Source organism: Macrobrachium nipponense, chromosome 13, assembly GCF_015104395.2.
Source record: "Macrobrachium nipponense isolate FS-2020 chromosome 13, ASM1510439v2, whole genome shotgun sequence".
Classification (NCBI taxonomy): domain Eukaryota; kingdom Metazoa; phylum Arthropoda; class Malacostraca; order Decapoda; family Palaemonidae; genus Macrobrachium; species Macrobrachium nipponense.
Genome location: NC_087206.1, coordinates 84,866,599 through 84,873,064, shown reverse-complemented (window position 1 = coordinate 84,873,064; position 6,466 = coordinate 84,866,599).

Here is a 6,466-nt window from a genome sequence, read left to right as displayed (position 1 = left end):
CTTTTCACTCAAAACATTGTAACTATCAGTTTTTACCAAACCACTGTTCCTATCAGTTATTAGTTGCAACTAGTAAAAATATCACACACTTTCTTTCTTGCTGCAGCTTGTATCACACTTTCACAAAAACCAGGTGCCGTTACGAAGCAATGTTTGTTCAGATTCCACAAAAATAACTATTTAACACTAAATAAACTCTAAGAAATATCAAATAGGAAATTCTCAAGTTACGAGTGACCATTCAAATAAGTACGAAATCGTTACGTTACTTTTAAAATCAAAAGTGCTATGCGATGGAGAGAGAGAGAGAGATGTGAACGCCTCAAGTATCTAAGATCTAATGAAATACTTCTGCCTTACGGAAGCTGGACAGGGGAGATGACAAAACGTTTTTGGCAATAATGCTTCCAGAAGCGTTGAAATCTTACGCAACTTTACATACAAAATGTGTAATCTGCACGTGGCTTTGACAAAGACATACACGTATGAGACGATTCTGTTAAAAAAAGACACGTACTCGAGACGAAGCCCCTTATCTTACTTGATGACAGAATCCCAAAACACAAATGAAGTCTCGAGCTCACTTATCAAACGTGTTGACAGATTAGGAGTTCCTCTAATCTCACAGTGCTGACATAATATGGAAACAATCGTAGTTTCGAATGGACAAAGAAAATCTCTCTCTTTCTACATTCTACATTATATATATTCTTTTACATAATGTTATGCGAAATCTGAACACACATTTAAAACATCCTATCTCTAAGCTATCTAGGAATCTGAAAAAATGTTGCAAAATTCAATTCTAACATTTTATATAGTCAAAGAGGGGTTATATGCATTTTGAAAGTAGCAATATATATATATATATATATATATATATATATATATATATATATATTCCCTATTTATATAATGAAGTCACTTGCATCTACTGTCATTTTTAAGAATATATATATATGTATATATATTATATATATATAATCTCACGACTTCCTTTGTTTAGACCTAGCATAAAGCCATGATGATCACTTTACCACAAGTAAGAGAGACCCGAGATCGATTCTACGGCGGGGAGCCGGGTTCGGATAAGTGGACCTATTCCGTTATGCTCATGTTGTCCTGAGATATAATTTATATACATGATGGTCATTCGACGGCGATTGGTATAGTAGATTACATCAACCGTGCATTTGATGTCTAGGCCAGTCCCTTACGACGCTCCTGATTGGCTAGGCCTGGAAACCCAGTCTCTCTTGAGATTTTACATGGGTAAGATCTATGTTCCACCTTTCTTGAGGGATATGTCTTTCAGGAGAGTTGGAACATACATCCTGCCTATGTGGACTCACTCGAGAGACTGAGAGTTTCCAGCCCTGTGATTGGCTTATCAACAGCCTATCAGGAGCGTCGTAAGGGGCTGGCCTAGACATCAAATGCACGGTTGATGTGAATCTTCTTTAGTTGTTGTTAGGGGCGAGATGGCCATAGGCCTAACAGCCTCGGTCCCATAGGTATTTGTTGAAAACACCCAGGGGGAAGATGGGCGCCAGTAATATTGAAACACAATTATAACGCAAGAAAAGTCGAACCGTTACGCAGTTTGTTTTGATACAGCTTATCTCTGTCTCTGTTTCCATATCCGGTGACTGATAGGACTCTTGTAGTGTTGTTTTTCTTTTATATTTTAGGGTACGTTTCTCCCCCGACACCCTGGTGATAAGTCTAGTCATTATTTATACATTTATATAAATAATGACTAGACTTATCACCAGGGTGTAAGTTCCTCGTTGGATGAGTGGTTTTCGCGCTCGGCTACCAATCCGGTGGTCCGAAGTTCGATTTTCGCCTCGGCCAACGCGGAATCAGAGGAATTTATTTCTGGTGATAGAAATTAATTTCTCGATATAATGTGGTTCGGATCCCACAATAAGCTGTAGGTCCCGTTGCTAGGTGACCAATTGGTTCCTAGCCACGTGAAAATATCTAATCCTTCGGGCCAGCCCTAGGAGAGCTGTTAATCAGCTCAATGGTCTGGTTAAACTAAGATATACTTATTTATAGCTTTTCAAAATAAATACTTCAGCTGAGAAGAAGAACGAAATGGACAATTTTATTTTTTATAGTTTTGTAACCGGTAACCCTACTATAAAACAAATAAAATTAAAGAGATTAGAAGTTCGAGAGAAATTGAGTAAAATCTTAACGAAAAGACGCTCAACTTCTACCGAAGTTCAAACAACTGTTAACTCGAGGTGCGTGACATTTTGCAGATTTTCCCTCAGACAGTTTTTATTTTCTTTTTTAAATTTTTTTGGGGGCGCTCTCCTTCGAACAATGAATGTTTCTTGCAGCTTGTTTTTTTTTTTTTTTTTTTTTTTTTTTTTTTTTTCTTTTACTCTAAGCCGTTGTTAAACAGTTAAGAGCAGACAGAATGGCTCCCTCGTGATCGAGGAAAGAAAATTAATTGAAAAAAGATTGTTTGTGGTTGAGTGTAAGCTAGTGACGGTAGACTTTGGCGCCAAGCAAGCTGGCCGGTCATATGAACAGTATAAATGTCCTACATGACTGCCGCAGTGCCGCTCGATGCTTATACTGTTATTGATAAATGTCAGTAAGAACGAAGAATATATTCTTTAGCAAAAGATCTTTAAGTATTATGAAAGAGAGAGGGGTGTGGCGGTATAAATGTATGCCTAACTTCAGTTCGATGTTCGTACTGTTATTGATGAATTTCAGTAAGAACAATGAATAATATCTTTAATGAACGGTGTTTCAGTATTCTGGGAAAGAGAAGAGAGAGAGATTCAGATTTCTTGCTTTAATTCCTTACTTATCTTCTCGCTCACATCGTCGGACAATATTGATCCTTTCAATTATAAATCGGCCAAAAATTCTTGGGGATATTATGAGCGCGAGTTCTATTCTCGGGCATTCCATTGAGGGGTTAGTTAGAGATATGTATTTCTAATGATAGAAGTTCACTTTCGACGTGGTTCGGAAGTCACGTAAAGTCGTTGGTCCCGTTGATGAATAACCACTGGTTCCATGTAACGTAAAAACACCATACAAACAAATAAGGTAAATGTCTGCTAAAAGATGGAACAGAAAAAATGTGTATAGGACTGATGAGCTTTGTAAGAGTAAAGATTAATTCATTGGGGGGGGGGGGGGGTGACTTAAATGTAAAGGGAGCTGAGAGAGAGAGTTGTTGATTGGGATAAGGCTTCCGGGATGAATGATACTGGAGTTTCTTGTTAAGGTATTTGTCACATCCTTCAAATGGGATGCTAACAGTACCCATTTTTAAGTTAAAATACTTTAAATAAGTAAAGAAGAGATGTAATGTAATTAGGCCTATTGACGGTAGTATGTTGTTAACAGTCACGTTCAGGGTACTTTATTGAAGACATACTAGAACTATAGTAGATTCACATCACCCGTGCATTTGATGTCTTGGCCAGTCCCTTACGACGCTCCTGATTGGCTGTTGTTAAGCCTATCACAGGGCTGGAAACAGTCTCTCTCGAGAGTTCACATGGGTAGGATCTATGTTCCACCTCTCATGAGGGATACGTCTTTCAAGAGTATCCCTCAGGATATGTGGAACATACTTCCTGCCTATGTGAACTCTCTCGAGAGACTGAGAGTTAGCAACCCTGTGATTGGCTTATCAACAGCCAATCGGGAGCGTCGTAAGGGACTGGCCTAGACATCAAATGCACGGTTGATGTGAATCTACTATAGTAATAAAGCAAACCTTAAACAAATTAGAAACAATGGTACATTGGCTTTCAATATTATTAACCTTGATCTTCACTTAGGAGGTTACATTACTTCAGCACTAAACGACATGGCTAAATACTTGTCAACGAGAATAAGCCTAACCACCAGTGTTCCATACAATCAGCCCCTGATATACAAGAAGTTATCTAAATCTAATTTTGAAGTAAAGATTCCGAATACACTCATTCTGAATTAGCAGTTGGGTAATAACTACTTTCTGAACCATGTACAACGGAATTGTAAAACATAGGTTTAAGCTTAGTGGAACAAGCGCCTCAGTGGTGTGATCGGTATGGTCTTGGGGTATTCCACTGAGGAGTTAGAGATGTGTTTTTCTGTTGATAGAAGTTCGCTCTCGACGTGTTTCGGAAGTCACGTAAAGCCGTTGGTCCCGTTGCTGAATCAATAGTGGTTCCATGCAACGTAAAAACACCATACAAACAAACATAGTGGGACAACCACCAGCTCCATATAACTTCGCAATAGAAAATGAGACTAAACTGCAAATAAAGGAGACCCGCCTTACCTTCAGGTAAATTTCATGCACAGCACTTATAAGATTAGCAACAGCAGCTGTTTTTCTGGTAACATTTGTAACAAATATCAATTCCTGACAATTCAAGTACTACGAGGTCCAGGTTCCAGCATCGGTTCAATCGTATTAGAAGCGTCAATCATATGAGTCTACTCCAAGTGAACCAGTGCGAACCGCCAGTAGCTTGCTTTGGTCTCTGACACGAAGCCAGTAGCAGATTATTCTGGTTCGGTATAGTGAGAAAAGCGGGAGGGACGACTGATGGTCGATAAGGCTTTTATATTATTTTTTTTTCTTGACCTGTATTCTTCATTGATCGGTTGTGGTGAAGTGTCAGTGGTGATTCAAGACAGTTTTGTTCAGGATTGATTTTTTTCCTCGTTTATATATACTTATAATTATGTTTGTATCTATATATACATATATACTCACACAAATAAATATATAACACAATATATGCCCAATAAACAAAAGGTTGGAAGGCATAGATTAATAGATATATATTATTACTGAAATAGCTTACAAGTGGCAAAGGAATATTTTGTTAACTTTGAACGAGGCAACGAATAGAAAGAGGTATAAATAAAAATTAAAGTTTTATGTGTTTACTTCAATACCTACATTAAATCAATTGGTGTTTTGGAAATTTTGTACTTGATGGAACAGAGTCGTCATTATTCATTGTGCGTAAAAGATTCATAATATTGCACTCTTACACCAAAGCAATTAAAGTTAATACTAACAATTGCTTTGTTTGTTTGCCTTTCATCTCTATGTACTCCGCTTTTTCCATTAATGATTGATTGATTTTTGTTTCTTTGCCTTTGCGCGACCTTCTGTTGTATCTAAACGCACGATAACTCACTCACGAATTTATGTGCATGCGTTTATGTGTGCATTGAAGGCATAACCGTGTTTGACTGGTTGGTCTCCTTAGATACATCGATTGCGAGCTCCCAATTTTGGATAATGCCTCGGCATGTCATTATCATAATGATATGCTTTGTTTTGCTTTGAGAGGAATTGAACTATATCATATTTTACATGGGATATAGCTTTATAAATATGATGCTATAGTGACTCTACAGAGCCGTAGATTATACAATGAGAAGCGGAAGGAGAAAAAGTTTTGTTGACGTTTGAGCTGAACAGGAAGTTCCTCAGTGCCACTGAAGAACTTCATCGACTACTTAGGAATGCCACTGCATAAGTGAGAAGTTCGTGCGAGTTTTTAAATGAAGGTCTTACCCTGCATGTTTGCATGCTATTTGGAAAATCTGTATCGAGCTTAATTTGACTTTTGCTGACAAAAAGCTCTTACTTGAAAACTGATTGTATTTGCCAACTTTGAAAGGTTCCCAGATATGTGAATATATATATATATATATATATATATATATATATATATATATATATATATATATATATACACATATATATATACTATATATATATATATATATATATATATATATTATATATATACATATACTTTGATAATATATGTTTGTTATATATTTGTATGTATATATACCATATACTTGATATGTATATATATGTGTGTATGTATGTTTGTGTATATAATTTCCTTCACCCACCCTATGTTGTCATTCCTTTTGTATAATGGTAATATCATTCAAAGTAACTGACAGGGTGAAAAATCCTGATGTATACAACTCGATTGTCATCCCTGAATATTCGAAGCCTTGTCTATGTAGAGGTCTTGTAATTTTTAGTTTGTCCGTTATAATTAATTTTATGAACAAAATCATAAGAAGAATAAGAATGTCAACTCACATATCCTGGAAGAACATCAGTATCAGAAATTTCGTCAGTAATAATCTACCAGATAATTTTAGATATAATGTATGATGTCTTCTGTTATCAGGCTAAGTACAAGAAACCTAGAGTCACTGAGCTGTACTCGTTCTTTTCCTGTTTGTGATCCATTTATCTACGTTTGCCGTAAAACACTGGGACAGCCTGCTTGGTAACACTAGAGTTATTAATGCTTTTAATTTTTCATAATTCTGAAACGTCATCGTAGAGCCTGATGTCTCTGTGCTATTGATCGTTGTTTATATTTATAGCTGTTGTTTTCCAATGCATTTGATTTTACTTTCGCTTCTTAAAAGTAAGTAAGTA